Source organism: Dasypus novemcinctus, chromosome 30 (assembly GCF_030445035.2).
Source record: "Dasypus novemcinctus isolate mDasNov1 chromosome 30, mDasNov1.1.hap2, whole genome shotgun sequence".
In the NCBI taxonomy this organism is placed as follows: Eukaryota; Metazoa; Chordata; class Mammalia; order Cingulata; family Dasypodidae; genus Dasypus; species Dasypus novemcinctus.
Genome location: NC_080702.1, coordinates 19,580,892 through 19,594,813, shown reverse-complemented (window position 1 = coordinate 19,594,813; position 13,922 = coordinate 19,580,892). Strand labels below are relative to the sequence as shown.

General features: G+C 40.2%; 1 protein-coding gene across 1 annotated transcript in view; it reads right to left on the bottom strand.

The window, feature by feature from the left end:
- The window catches only part of LOC131276918 (zinc finger protein 705F-like), a 276,256-nt gene that overhangs the window by 76,279 nt on the left and 186,055 nt on the right, over nt 1-13,922 (bottom strand). The gene's annotated exons all lie outside the window — the stretch shown is intronic.

The following is a 13,922-nucleotide window of genomic DNA, read 5'->3' as shown; positions in this document are numbered from 1 at the left end:
CTTTAACTTAAACTCTTCATCACTTTGGAAAAGATATTCTGCTGAAACACTGAACATAAAGAGCTTTTTGCATGACTTGCACAGTTTTCTCGTGCTTCTCTTGCAATGACAGTTTGGGATCAGGCGACCACAGGCGCTGTGATTGGGGTGTGGACTTGAAATAGCCTTTTCTCCCTTTGAGGACCCCTTTGTCTTGAGGGCTTTGATTCCCTGTGAATACGATGGACTTCCCCAACCCCAGCACAGAAAGATCCTGCCCACCTCTCTTTTGATGTTCCAGGGGCTGCCAGTAGGGAGGGTCTTCATCTGAAGACTCAGTTTCCCAGGGCCACTGGAACAAGGAGCCACATGCTGGGGGCTTCAAAGCAATGAGAATCATCGCATCTGGGTCCTGGAGGCTGGAAGCTGGAACAGGGCATCCCGCTGAGCTTGCAGGGCTCTGGCTCTGTCTTAGTCACATGCTGCCCACAGCCCTCCCTGCCACCCTCTGCCCCTCTTCCTCTACCCCCTCTCTTCCTCTCCCTCTTTCTCTCTCTCCCCCTCCTCTCCCTTTCCCTCCCTCTCTCTCTATTCCCTCTCCCCTCTCTCTTCCTCTCCCCTCTTTTCCTCTCCCCCTTTCTCTTCCCCCTTCCTCTCTCCTTTCCCTTTCCCCCTTCTTCTCTCTATTCCCCCTCCCTCCCCCCCAATGATGGTGTCCCCATGGCCTCCTTTAACGAGGCCTCCAGTCCCACTGGGAGAGGACACCCCCATCCAGTGTGGCCTCTCACCAGGCTATACCTTCAAAGACCCTTTTTCCCCACCCCAGGGCAGGGCTGAGGCTGGAGCATGTCTTTTGGGGACACAACTCAGTACACAGCACTGCCCTCAATGGGGTGCCATGGAGACTGTGAAGGGGTGGAGGAAAGTCTGAAAATGTACAAAATGCTGGGTCTATTTCTGTTTGTGAATCTTTTTCTGGGAAGCAAATTTTGAAATTTTCAAGAAATTCCATAATTCCAAAAAGATTAAGAAGCAGTACATTGGTGGGGGGGTTAGAATGGAGTTTCCAATGCCCCCAGCTTAGGTGTATTCCAAATTTCAGAACTGGTGGGGGGGCACAATCATGGAAATGGCCGCTGAGCTCAGCTCTCCCACACCTCAAACACCAGGAAACTTCCTTGGTAAGAGCAGAGCAGTGTCCACTGGGAGAGGCCCAGGTGGACACGATGGCTACAGAGCAAAGCAGGTGTGGGCAATCCTATTGGGAAATCCCTTTCCTAACTGGTCATTTTCCTCATTACATAAGAGAAAATTTTAAATATGGAATGGGATGAAATATATGAGTGAGTAGAGTTCAAATTCATTATGCAAGCCTCTTTATTATAATCCAAAGCTGCATTTTCAGAGTAAATATTTTGCACACCAAACAATATATGTCTCAGGCTGCAATGTCCTGTCATTGCAGGAACCAGTCTGTCACAGGAGCTGCGTGCCATGCTTCCCTCTCTCACACTTTCCACACAATCGTGTCATCATCTGACAGATGAGCCATGAGGGGACACACAGGACTAAAATGGGGATTCTTGGGGTGGGGGAGTTAAGAGTGGAGGAGAGCAGTTTTGATTTGCCTTCTTTTATCCTCTTGCATTTGTCTGTGGTGGCTGGAGTTTGTGATTCTTTTAAGCAGAAGTTCTCTCTGGGGATGAATGCTTTCAGTGCCCCCTGGCTCACTGGTTTTGCAGATCCTTTGGGTTTGCATCAGCACTCAGGACTGGACACTCTTAAGGCTATTTCGTCACAGTTGAACTCAATATCAATAGCCTGTAACTTGCTCTCTGAAAATAACAGTGGTATCGCAGCCTGGCAGATGTCCAGTTGGTTGTTTTTCCAGTGTTCTCTCAGGCATCTGTTTGTATGTATACTCATGCATTCATCAAATATTTCCTGAGCATCTGATGCATGAGCAGGCTCCAAGCAGCCCCTGGAGATTCAAAGATGGGTAAGTAGCTTGCTTGACTACAAGAGGTGGCCAGTGTCATGGAGGGGACAGACACACAGACATCACACAGCAGTATGGTTGCTGCCCTGGAGCAATGGGCTGGGGTTTTGGTGGGTGGTGAGAGAAGGAGTATGGCTAAGCTTTACAATCTGGAGGCCTGGTTCAGAAAAAGAATACAAAAAATGGGTGCAAAAGCAAGGATTAACTCAGAAGTCATGAGAAATTACAGATTTTAAAAAGCTCACAACTACAAAAACAAATTTGGAAAGATGACTATTTTTAGTAATCAACTTCTTTTTTTAAGATTTTTTTTATCTCTGCCCCCCGATTGCCCCCATTGTCTGCTCTTTGTGTCCATTCACTGTGTGTTCTTCTGTGTCTGCTTGTCGTATGCTCATTAGGTGACTCCAGGAACCGATCCTGGGACTTTCTGGAGTGGGAGAGAAACAATTACTCTCTTGCACCACCTCAACTCCCTGTTCTGCTATGTCTTCTTATTTTCTTTCCTCTGTCTCTTGTTTTATCATCTTGCTGTGCCAGCTCTCTGTGATGGCTGGCACTCCTGCACAGAGTGACATTCCAGCATGGGCCGGCACTTCACGTGGGCCAGCTCGCTGCATGTGCCAGCTTGCCCTCACCAGGAGGTCCTGGGCATCAAACCCTGGACCTCCTGTATGTAGATGGGAGCTCAATTGATTGAGCCACATCTGTTTCCCAGTAATCAACTTCTTAACATCCTTCTCTAGTTCTTTTAGATTGTCTCTTTTTATGACATGGTTTTATCATACCCTTTTTGTAAAGGGAATAGCAAGAGCATTAAGTTTTTGCTCTAGCACTACTGATCACAAACTTTAATACATCATTGATGGTTTAGAAAAGTTTCTTTTAATTATTCAAATTTTTATTGGTAATGTGGTATAAATTTTTAGGGTTGTCAAATTTGGGAAAACCTCTATCAAATGTCTTTCACATATAAGCTGTAATATTTTAGGGCACTTATTTTTAATATTTTGTCAATTAATCTCAATTAGTTTTGTATTTGATGACAGTCATTAAGCAGTTTGTTGACATGACTTTATAGAGGAATATAATGAGTTGATAAAGTTGATATTTTGTATCAAATAAGGTAGAAATTGAATTTTTTTACCATATGTTCATATAGTCCACTTCTCTTTTTAAAATAAACTATCACCTACTATGAGAGTCTCTTCATTACTTCAATTTGGAATTTTTAAATTATTTTTGGAATCATCTGAAAATTTTCTTATTAATATTTCCTTCTTGATGTCCAAATAATTTCTGTTTGCTCAATGGCCGATCTTTCATATTCCCTTTAGTTTTTGCTTGAATTTTCTCCTAATTCTTTAATAAAATTAAAGATGACAAATAAGGTACATTCAACACACATCCAAATATGTAGCCTGCCAGTATCTATAGAGTTATTTTCAAAATGCTCCAAAATGTTTTTTCCTAGATGTAGTTACAATGGCATGATTAAAATGGTAAAATGGCATGTTTGCTATAGCTCCAATACTCTTTCCCATTAAAAAAAAGAAAAACAAGTGTGTGGTGTTTTTACAATCATATGTACTACTCCATTTAGAGTTTCCATCTTGACTAGGCAATGATGATAGTTGAAATTTCCCCTTGCATTTTTTAGACTCTAGTGAGCAAATGGATTTCTACAGAGAAGCTTCTGGCTTCACAGTTCTCCTCTGGTTCCCACCTTCCTCGGTGCTCGCTGTGTTAGGCTTTGCTCACCTGCTCCATAAACCCTTGTCCTGCACCTCCAGTCAGGGCTGGATGACTAGACACATCCGTGACTTACTGTGGAAGTCATTTCTGAGGTGGCTGGTTGATGTGTCCATGTCAGTGGGCTGAACTGCAGTCCTCAAACATGAATTTAGTTTATTTAGTCAAACTCAAATCGAGGTGCTGCTGTGAGGGACATTTGCATTAGAAAAGCTCCTAATCAGTTGACTTTAAATTAGGGAAATTATGTTGAGTGGGCCTTAGAAGAGAAATTATCATGGATGGACCAGACTTAATGAGTTGAAAAGTCTCAAAATTAGGCTTTGGCTTTTCTTGAGGATGGAGGGATCTCAGACAGGCCTAGCCCGGCTCCACACTTGCAAAAGCCAATTTCTTGTAAAAGATTTGTTTATGTCTCTATCTAGATCTATATCTGCATCTATATCTGTGTCTGTGTATGACTATGTCTAAGTCTATGTCTATGTCTATATCTAAGTCTAACTCCATGTCCATGTCCATGTCTATGACCATGTCTATGCCTATGTCTAAGCCTATATCTAAGTCCAAGTCCATGTCCATGCCCATGTCTATATCTAAGTCCATGTCCACATCCATGTCCATGTCCATGTCTCTATCTAAGTCCAAGTCCATGTCCATGTCCATGTGTGTGTCTACGTCTACGTCAATATCTCCTACTGGTTCTGTTTCTTTGGTTGAACCTGACTGAGCACCTTTCCTATACTAACAACCATGTAAATATATTATTCCACTAAACCCAAACTAAATGTGTTCCAAACTCAACATCACATTATTCTGACCCCCAAAATGCATGGGGTCACCCCATCACCAACCAACCCAAGAAATGTCATAGGGAGCAGTTGCAGTGCACAGACCTAAATAATTATGGTTAAAATACCTCACCTCTGCACATTTTATTAAAAAATGACCATGTGTGTACCTGATGAGGGTGCCTCCCTGGGCCTGGAAGGGACCCATGTACGTGGATGTCAGGGGCAGCTTACAGGAGAGGGGCCCTGAGTGGAGTTGTGAGCTGAGTCCCAAAGGACATAGTGGACCAGGCAGAGGGAAAACTTGAGCAAAGCCACCGATGTGAGAAAGGGTTGGCTGCACATGGAGGCATGGGCCATTGCTAGAATTTAGGGACCACACACTCAATTATCAATGATGGTGACAACATGACTCAAAACTGTGTGTGACCTGGCCTTGTGTAAAGCAGTCCAACCAGCAAGGTGCCTTTTGTCCAGGTATTCTGGTTTGAGGCCAGTAAGGCTCATTAATGCCTCATGAAGGTTCTGAGAACCCCATAGCTACAGGTCAGCTTGCTGGAGAGCAAGCTAGCTTTAGTGTCAGGATTATTTACAAGAACAAACCTTCACCACTGAGTGTGAATTAAATGCAGAAAGCAGCCTGGCCCTTGCTAGTTATGTGACCCTGAATGCATCACTTCAATCACCTTTTTAAACAATTAACTTACACCTGCAAATTGGGGATAATGGTCCCTTGTAAGGACGTTACAAAGACAGAATGAGAGCACATGTGAAAATTCCTTAGCTGCCTGGCTCTGAGAGCCAGAGAAATGCTCAATAAAAATTCTCCCTTCCTGATTCCAAATCCTTCTGCTTTCCATTTTGTCACCAGACATATCCTTTACTCTCAAATGGGATGTAGGCTTCTTTTCAGGTTTTTTAAATTTTATGATAAAACGTTTAGATGCTACTTGTTCTGTGTCTTTTTGTGCAATTTGTGCTATTTATCCATTAATAATTATTTACTTATGTACCAAAGGATGCGTAGAATTGGCTTTATTCCATAACAAAACTGGACATAGAAACTCCTATCTTAATTTGGAAACTTTTGGGTTATTAAGAATAAAAGTACTTTCTATCAAGGAGAATTTATTCTCTGCTAATATCCTATAGAAAACCTGTCTCATTGGCTCTAATCAGTGTTCTCATGCTGGCTGCACAGTGGCCCCCTGGGCCTCACCCCAGCCCAGTTAAACCAGGGCATAATTAAAGAAGCAAAACAAACACTCTCCAGGGGGTTCTATGACCTGGGCAAGGAAGAAGTAGGGTTAAATACCACTAGCTTGAGGGCATGCATCATTCCTCAGTGTCCCCTGCAGGCCGCAGCTCTTGAGAACATGGACACAAGCCTCTCTCATCTATGGGAGAACAGCTAGGGGTTCCTGATGCAGAATGCCTACCCCAAATCAACATTTTTACCATTCAAAGAGAGGATATGACCACAAAGAGTCACATCATAATTTGCCTACTCATAAGTTCGGTTTTTCTTAGGGAATCCATATCATCTCCAAATATCAAGTAAGAAAAAATCCTTTGAACATTCTTTTTATTACCTGGTGTTGCAGGAACATGCTGCTGCTGGGAACCATGCTCCAGCAACCCAACAAAAATCAGGAACATGCCTTCGGCACTCCAAGTTCTCTAACGTTGTGTAAATAATGCTTTTCATTAGGAACGACCCCCAGTCAGGCAGTGCCTTTGAACAAAATGCAAGGCTGACATTGGAAAGACCACGTGACCTGGCTGCTTTTAAAATATGAATGCTACCTGTGGCAGCTCTGCAAGATTAGACTTTGGCAGTAATCATGGATCTCATTCAGCTAGCTCTGTGGGGAGAATGGCTTTTCTGTTATTTGACTTGATTTTCTTTAAGGGCAAAAACCATACCACCCTGATTTAGGGTTTTGGCAGGGTTCTCAGGTTTATCAGGCATAGACCCGCATGGTGAGCATCCTCACGACACAGGCTTGTGGCCCCACATGTAGGATTCTGGTCAGGTAGCTCCAGTGGGCTCCTGGAATGTGCATCTCTGAGGCATCCTGGAGATTCTGCAACATGGGCCATGACTGTGGCCTGATGGGCAGGCTGTCCTGGAATCATGTGGCATGGATGCAGTATTTGTCCAAAGCTGCTAGAAGCTGCACCTGATCAAAGCAGTGGAGGCCACGTCACACTGGGAAGAAGCTAACTAGAGCTCATCCTCTCCTTCTGCCAATAACTAAGGATGCTATGCACTGCTTCTGCTTCTCTTTCCTGACTTCTTTCCCTTCCCATGGCCCACCACCAATCCTGGAGGAGCAGCCTGTGCTCCTGGGCAGGATATAACCATTGAGAGAATGGGGCAGGCTGCAGAGGCCTGGGCAGAGCCAGGTGAGAAGAACTTCTCCAGGTGGTGGGAGGAGGCAGAAAATCAATTGTTCCCAAAGAGACCCCACCCTGGCAAATATATATAATTTGTATATTTTTAATATATAAATAATATATTTATAATAATACATATATTAGTAAGGGTATTGATTCTTGAAGGGATGGGATGTCAGTGAATGATTTTCCCAATTTTATATCTTGCATCCTGATGGGAGATTGAACCTATACCATGTGAAGAAACTGCACTTAGGCTATTAGCATCATCTTCACGTTATTTACCTACATAAGACTTAAAATATATGCAAGACCTTTCTGTTGCTAAGAAAACTATTTGAAATATGTTCAAACTATACATTGTTAAATTTAAAACAATATAGATATAGAGATAGAGGTAGACAGAGATATACATGTAGATATATACATAGATACATAGATATATAGATATAAATTAAATGCAAAACAAAAAGCTGTTGTGGCTATATTGCTGCATTTTAGTTTGCTAAGTTGCTCAGCTGGATTCTATAAAATGGGTTGGGCATTAACTATGGAAATTCACTAGTTCACAAGCTTTCAGTTTTGAGGCTGAGAAAAATATTGAAATCAAGGCATTATCAAGAGATGTTTTCCCTGGGAAACCTGGCTGCCAGCAATTCTGGATGATGTCAAGTGGCAAGGAGCATGTTAGCATCTGCTAGTCTCTCCCATCTTTTCCAGATTTAATTCCTTCCCGTTTCTTGATTCTGTGGTTTTCTTTCCTTAACTCCATATTCATCCTCTTTGTAAAGGACTTCTATATCAGAATTAAGAGTCACACTGGACCATGCCTGAACTGAAGTACTCCAATAAAAATATCCTATTTATAATAGGTTTACACACAGAGGAATGGATTGGCTTTAAGAACGTGATTTTCTGGGGTACATACCATTTGAAAACATCAAAAGCTACCTTCTTATCAAACAGTGTACACCTGAAGGCATGATGTGTGACTCAATATTAAGGTTAATTTGCATCATGATAGAGAAAACAATGCTAAATTTATATTCACCTTTTATCATGGCTTAGAAATATATAATGCTTAACATGTCATAGCACAAAGTAAAACTTAAAATATCCAAAACTATACCTGGATATGTAAAAACAATTCAGCCAGTGTGATCATGATGGGACAGCCATCAGGAAAAGTATAAAAGCTTTGAATAGTATAATTGACTAACTCCTAATGGTGCAGAAAGTGCGTTCAAGAGCATGTTGAGAAGTTTGAAATCAAAAAGTGCATGTTGTCTAATTACAGTTGAATTAAACTGGAAATCAATGACAGAAAGGTACATAGCATCTCTAAGAAATATACTGAGACTTTCACTTTCCCAACATGATAAAAATGACCCACCTACCATGATAGTGAAGACTGGACAGTTATTCTAGTGCTCCCTAATATGTTTGCACTTTGTGCCGGGTACTAGTCTAAATGGTTACATGATCCATTAGTCCTACCCTCAAATGCACATGAGGGTGAACACCGTTATTAATGTGCTAACGTGTTGAGCTACTGAGTTATCAGAGATGAAGCCACGTGATGAGGATCATCCAGCTCACAGGCCACTGTGCTGGGCTTTGGCTCTGGGCTCACAGCTTTCGATAATTTCTGAAAGACTGTTTTGTCATCCTAACAATACCATGAGTTTGTTTTGACTAGTGAAAATCACTCCATTCCTGAGAGGAAAACCCTCAGGATAAGCAGGAAAACTCATTGTTCTGGGACTGGGCTGAGGCCAGGCTCTGGGTCTTCTCCGCTCCTTGGTCCTAAGATCCACAGGCATTTCATCTTAAGAGCACTGAGAATACTAGGGGAGCTGTATTTTCTTTCTGATTACCCATTTAATCTACACCATTATCTATGTTCAAGTACACAAATATATCTTATATACAAGTGCTGTTCATGGGCAGATTTTAATTGGGTCCTGTTCCCTAGCCATCTAGAAGCAATTATCTCTTTGAAATTACCTGTGGGCACTGGCTATTATTGGTGCCTGGGTTCTCAGGGATTTTCTTTGATGCCATTGGGGACCCTGTTTGGACATAACATTTAACAAAAGCTCTTGTTACAATAAAAAGCTTCCCAACCGGATGTCAGTCATTTCTGCCAAATATACATGCTCATTCTTGCCCCCAAGTAAAGCATCAGTGGACCCTTATCAGAAATCTTGATGTGTCTATCCAGTGTAGTAATCAACCAAATTGACATTTGAGACTGTTATAAACTCTTTTTTGTCTCTTCCTTCCCTTCCCTCCAAGTATCACCTGCATGTTTTTCCTGCACTGCTTACTTGATTTTTTTGAGAGAAGCTGTCAAAGGAACTAAGATTAGGTACTCACACAATGAGACAAACCTCTTCTTTTTCATTCAATGAATTTAACTCAGTTCAAGCTGTTTCAGGAGAACTGGTAGATGTTCATGGAAGCAAAGAGTGAGCTGGTTGCAGCACCAGATGGAGCAGGGGCAGGAGCAGCTCTGCACACTGACCAGAGCTTCAGTAGGCAGAAAGCTAATTTAAATTTATACCTAAAGAGATCTAATTCTAATGGGGGTGTTTTGCCTAAAAAGAATATTATCAATGATTTATATGTACTCTTGCAAATAACTAATTTCAATGATTATTTTCCTATTATTTTCTCTTTATCCAGCACTCTGCTAACTTCAGTCTGTAGTACATAGTGAATAAGTCAATCCTTGTCATAAAAATAAATAGTGCACATGACCCCTTATAGTGCAAGTGCAATTCTAGGATTTTCTCATAACATACCATGAAAACCATGTAAGCATTTTTCATACTTGAGTTCCACAGCTTCCAGACAACTGCCTGAAAGTAATTTACCCTAAAATATCTTTAAAAGTAGATATTATAAATAAATTAAATATTACAAGAATGTCTCAATCAATAAATATATTAATTACCAAAATACATCTTCTAATTCTTTAAATTTGCAGAAAAGGCAAAATCTCAATTGTTTTTACAACTTATGTATGTGAACACCTGTGCAATAATCTAGTTATCCCAGGAGAACCTTACTTTGCGAGTTATCCTCCTATACCCCGTATACTGTTAAAGAATAGTCTTAGTTTAACAACCTCTATTTATGTGTGCACAACATTTTATGTTGACATACTTCTTTTTTTAAAAATTGCATTATCAAATTCAGAGTGGTGGCATTCCTACACTTCTTTGTTTGCTTCTGAAAAAATAAGAGCAATATGAATTTGAGAAAAAGAAATATAGTGCTTAAACTCCCATTTTAAAAAGAATTTATTATTGGTTTACTTTTTATTAGCATTGCTACCATTATGAGAATCTCTAATTACTTTTACACATGTTAAATTCATAAGGTAATTATTTTTTACACAATTTCTATAAATTTGAGAGTCAAATGAAGCTCTCATACATAGCAAATAAGTGGCAGAGTGAAGATATAAAAAATATATTTCCCTGTAGTTTGCAAAGATTTAATTCTGCTTTGCTGACACATAATAAATTCTATAGAAACCTACAATTGATAGATGATGGTGAAATAATAAATAAAATAAATAAAACGTGTCCACTCTGTGTTCCAGCTGTGAAATCCTGTTCCATTTTTATAATATGGTAGAAGGCTGATAATTTAGTGAGGAAAAAAATTAAGCAATTATTTTAAGATCTCAATTTCTGCATGAAATGATTAAATAGGTTAGAGTTTCTTATAAATAGTGAAGTTAGCTATTTTTAATCAGTCATCATACAATGCTATCAGTAAGTTTTCAGTAAAATTGTTGATATAAAAGAATAACTATTTATTGAAGTAGTTTTTTAAAAAAGAATTTTGACATAAAGAGAAGCAGAGACAGAAAGCTTTTATTCTTGAGCTCAGAGGTCAGTCTGAAAGTGACAGGCATCCTGCCTTCTTACAGTTAGCAGAGCTTCTCCAGAAGTAGTTTCATTTGTCAGGAGAAAAAGGACCACAGAGCAGGAAGGTGAAATGCACTAACACTGAGGGTTAGAGAGGCTGGATAAGCAAGTCTGAAAGGTACATTCTGTAGGTTCAAGGCAACAAGGAAAGCCATTCCTATTTCGATGCCATGAGTTAAAATATGACTCAAAGCTGAAGGAACTTGAGAAGAAAATATTCTGCACTTGAGGGTTAAGTAAGGGTTTTGCTAAGGGTGACTGTGAAAAAGAACTTTATGAAGGAATCAGGTGTCAATACAACATCCACTAATGACCCACACATCAAGCAATGTCTTTCTGTATCAGCTTATTCAAGTTCTGAAATATGTTCAGGGTTTATGGGAAAACAACAGTATCTGACACCAAACAGAAGAATAAACATTAAATTTACTGAACCTGATATTATTAATATATAAATATTTATCCATATGGGTAATATCTACCTATCAAGAGTTGCAAATGATTATTTTGAACAGAGAAAACTAAGCAGCTATTCAAGGAGTACATGGAGAAGCATGAGAAATGTATGATGGCATTTAATGGGAACGATTTAGAGGTCATGAACTGGATTATAATTGATTATAGTTCTGAATAAATAGTAACCACAGATCTTTACTCAGATTCTACAAGATCATCATATTATCCCAAGTATTAACATTCATGTAACATTACTAATGAGACAGGGTTGCATAGAAATTACCTATATTTAATCTTTTTAATCTTTTAGACAAATCTTTAACTTCAGTAGATCTTTTTTATAACTAGTAAGTGATAGAAATATATGCAAACAAATGCACAAGCTCATTAACGTTATATTTTACTGCTACTCCTATTCTGGAAACAAGTGTAAAAAGCAGGGAGACCAAAGGAGAATAAGGAAGCATGTTATAACCTATTGACCAAAACATTTTAATTGAATAACAATGGATTAATGTGAAGGCAATAAATGTGCTTAGGTTAATTCCTTCTACATGTGGATCCTCCGTGTTTCTTAGGGATTATTTGTCTGACTCTTCATGGCCAAGGGAAACTTTTCTAAGATGCCCAACTCCACCACAGTGACCGAATTCCTGCTTACAAGATTTTCTGATGTGTGGAAACTCAAGAGTCTTACATGCCATGCTGTTTCTGCTGATGTACTTGGCAACCCTGATGGGAAATCTTCTCATTGTCACAGTAATCACTTTCAGCTGGAAACTTCACACCCTCATGTGTTTCTTCCTTAGGAATCTGTCTGTCTTGGACATGTGCTACATTTCCGTCACAGTCCCCAAAGCATGTGTCATCTTCCTGCTTGACAGCACAGCAATCTCCATGGCTGGATGTGCAGCTCAAATCTTCCTCGTGTTTGCATTTGCTGCAGTAGAGCTGCTGTTCCTTGCCATCATGGCCTGTGACCGCTATGTGGCCATCTGCCGGCCCCTCCACTACACTGTGATCATGAACCCTCAGGTCTGTGTGCAGATGACTCTGGCCTCTGTACTCAGTGCTCTGGCCTACTCAGGAGTCCACACTGGCAACACAATCCAACTGCCCTTCTGTCAGTCCAACGTGGTCCATCAGTTCTTCTGTGACATCCCCTCTCTTCTGAAGCTCTCCTGCTCTGACACCTTCAACAATGAAATTTTAATTTTCATCTCTGCAGTGGTGTTTGTTGGTGGCTCCTTTGCCTTTATCATAGTATCTTATATTCACATATTTTCTACTGTGCTCAAGTTTCCAACAAGAGGAGAACGAGGAAAGGCCTTTTCCACCTGTGTCCCCCACATCCTTGTGGTGACTGTCTTTCTTAGCTCAGGTACTGCTGTGTATATGAAGCCAACCTCCAGCTCACCCACAATGCTCACCTCTGTGTTCTATTGTATAGTCCCTCCTCTCTTGAATCCTATAATCTATAGTCTTAGAAACAAGCAGATAAAGGAAGCTGTAAAGACAGTTTTGAGGAGAAAGCTATATTCAGGAAAAATATAGCATAATTGTTAATACTTCAAGCTGAATTTTTCAATCATCAAGAAGAAATCAGTTTTCAGACTAGTGTTTCAAGGAATTTCTGTTTACCTGTGATTCATTAGTGCTCCCCTTTGATCAAAAGGGTGGGCACTTAAAACTATATTTTGGTCTTGATTATCTTCTATACTTGCTTTGCATCGATTTTGCAAAAGATCTAAGCACTTAACAGCACAGCAGGGTGCTGTTTTCAGGTTCACTCCCAAGTGCCCCCAGAGAGGTATCCCTTGACCCTTTCAGCAATTTCCTCCCTGAGGTGTGTGTTTTAAAATTGGCTGTGCTCTTTAGACAATGTAGCATTTAGTGGCTGTTCACAAAAATGAACTAATTTTAAGAAGCCGATGTTTCAGGGAAGAGGGGAGACCAGCTATGGCATTATCTTCTGGCGGATTTATGAATGTTCTGCATATTGGAGAGTGTCTTGATCCCAAGAACAATGATTGCTGTGTGTTCTTTATTGCTCTCCTGTTTAAATTACAGAACCTTGTCTTGGCATTGATTTTTTGTTGTTGTTTCAGCCAAATAAGCAGTATGTAGGAGGGGAAAAATTTTTATAGTGGCCTAATACTTTGTGAATCTTGAAGCTCTATATGATGATGTGCTGGAGAGAGACAGGCACAGCCAACACTAAGAGGAAGCCAGGTGTCCGTTTTTTAAAATAATATTTATATAATTTTATTAAAGTTGTGAGCTTTCAAAGCAATCATGCAAAATGCCATAGATCATCCAGCCTATGAGGGCAACAAGTCTTGCAGTGGTGACAACTCTGTTTCTCAGGTACATGTGACAGTAGGAGACAGGTGTGGAAAGACTGAAGCAGAGGGAAATATTCCTAATGACAGCAGCTGGCTTGATTTTTGGATTCCATTTATGTTTGTTTCTCTACCAAAGTGACAAGCGATAAAATAGGAAAGTTGGTCAGAGTGTAAAATTATGCCAGAAAGAAAGCAACTCCCCTTTTTGAGGACATGCCTTAAACTTTCCTGGTTTGTACATTTTTTTTTGCCAGTTTTA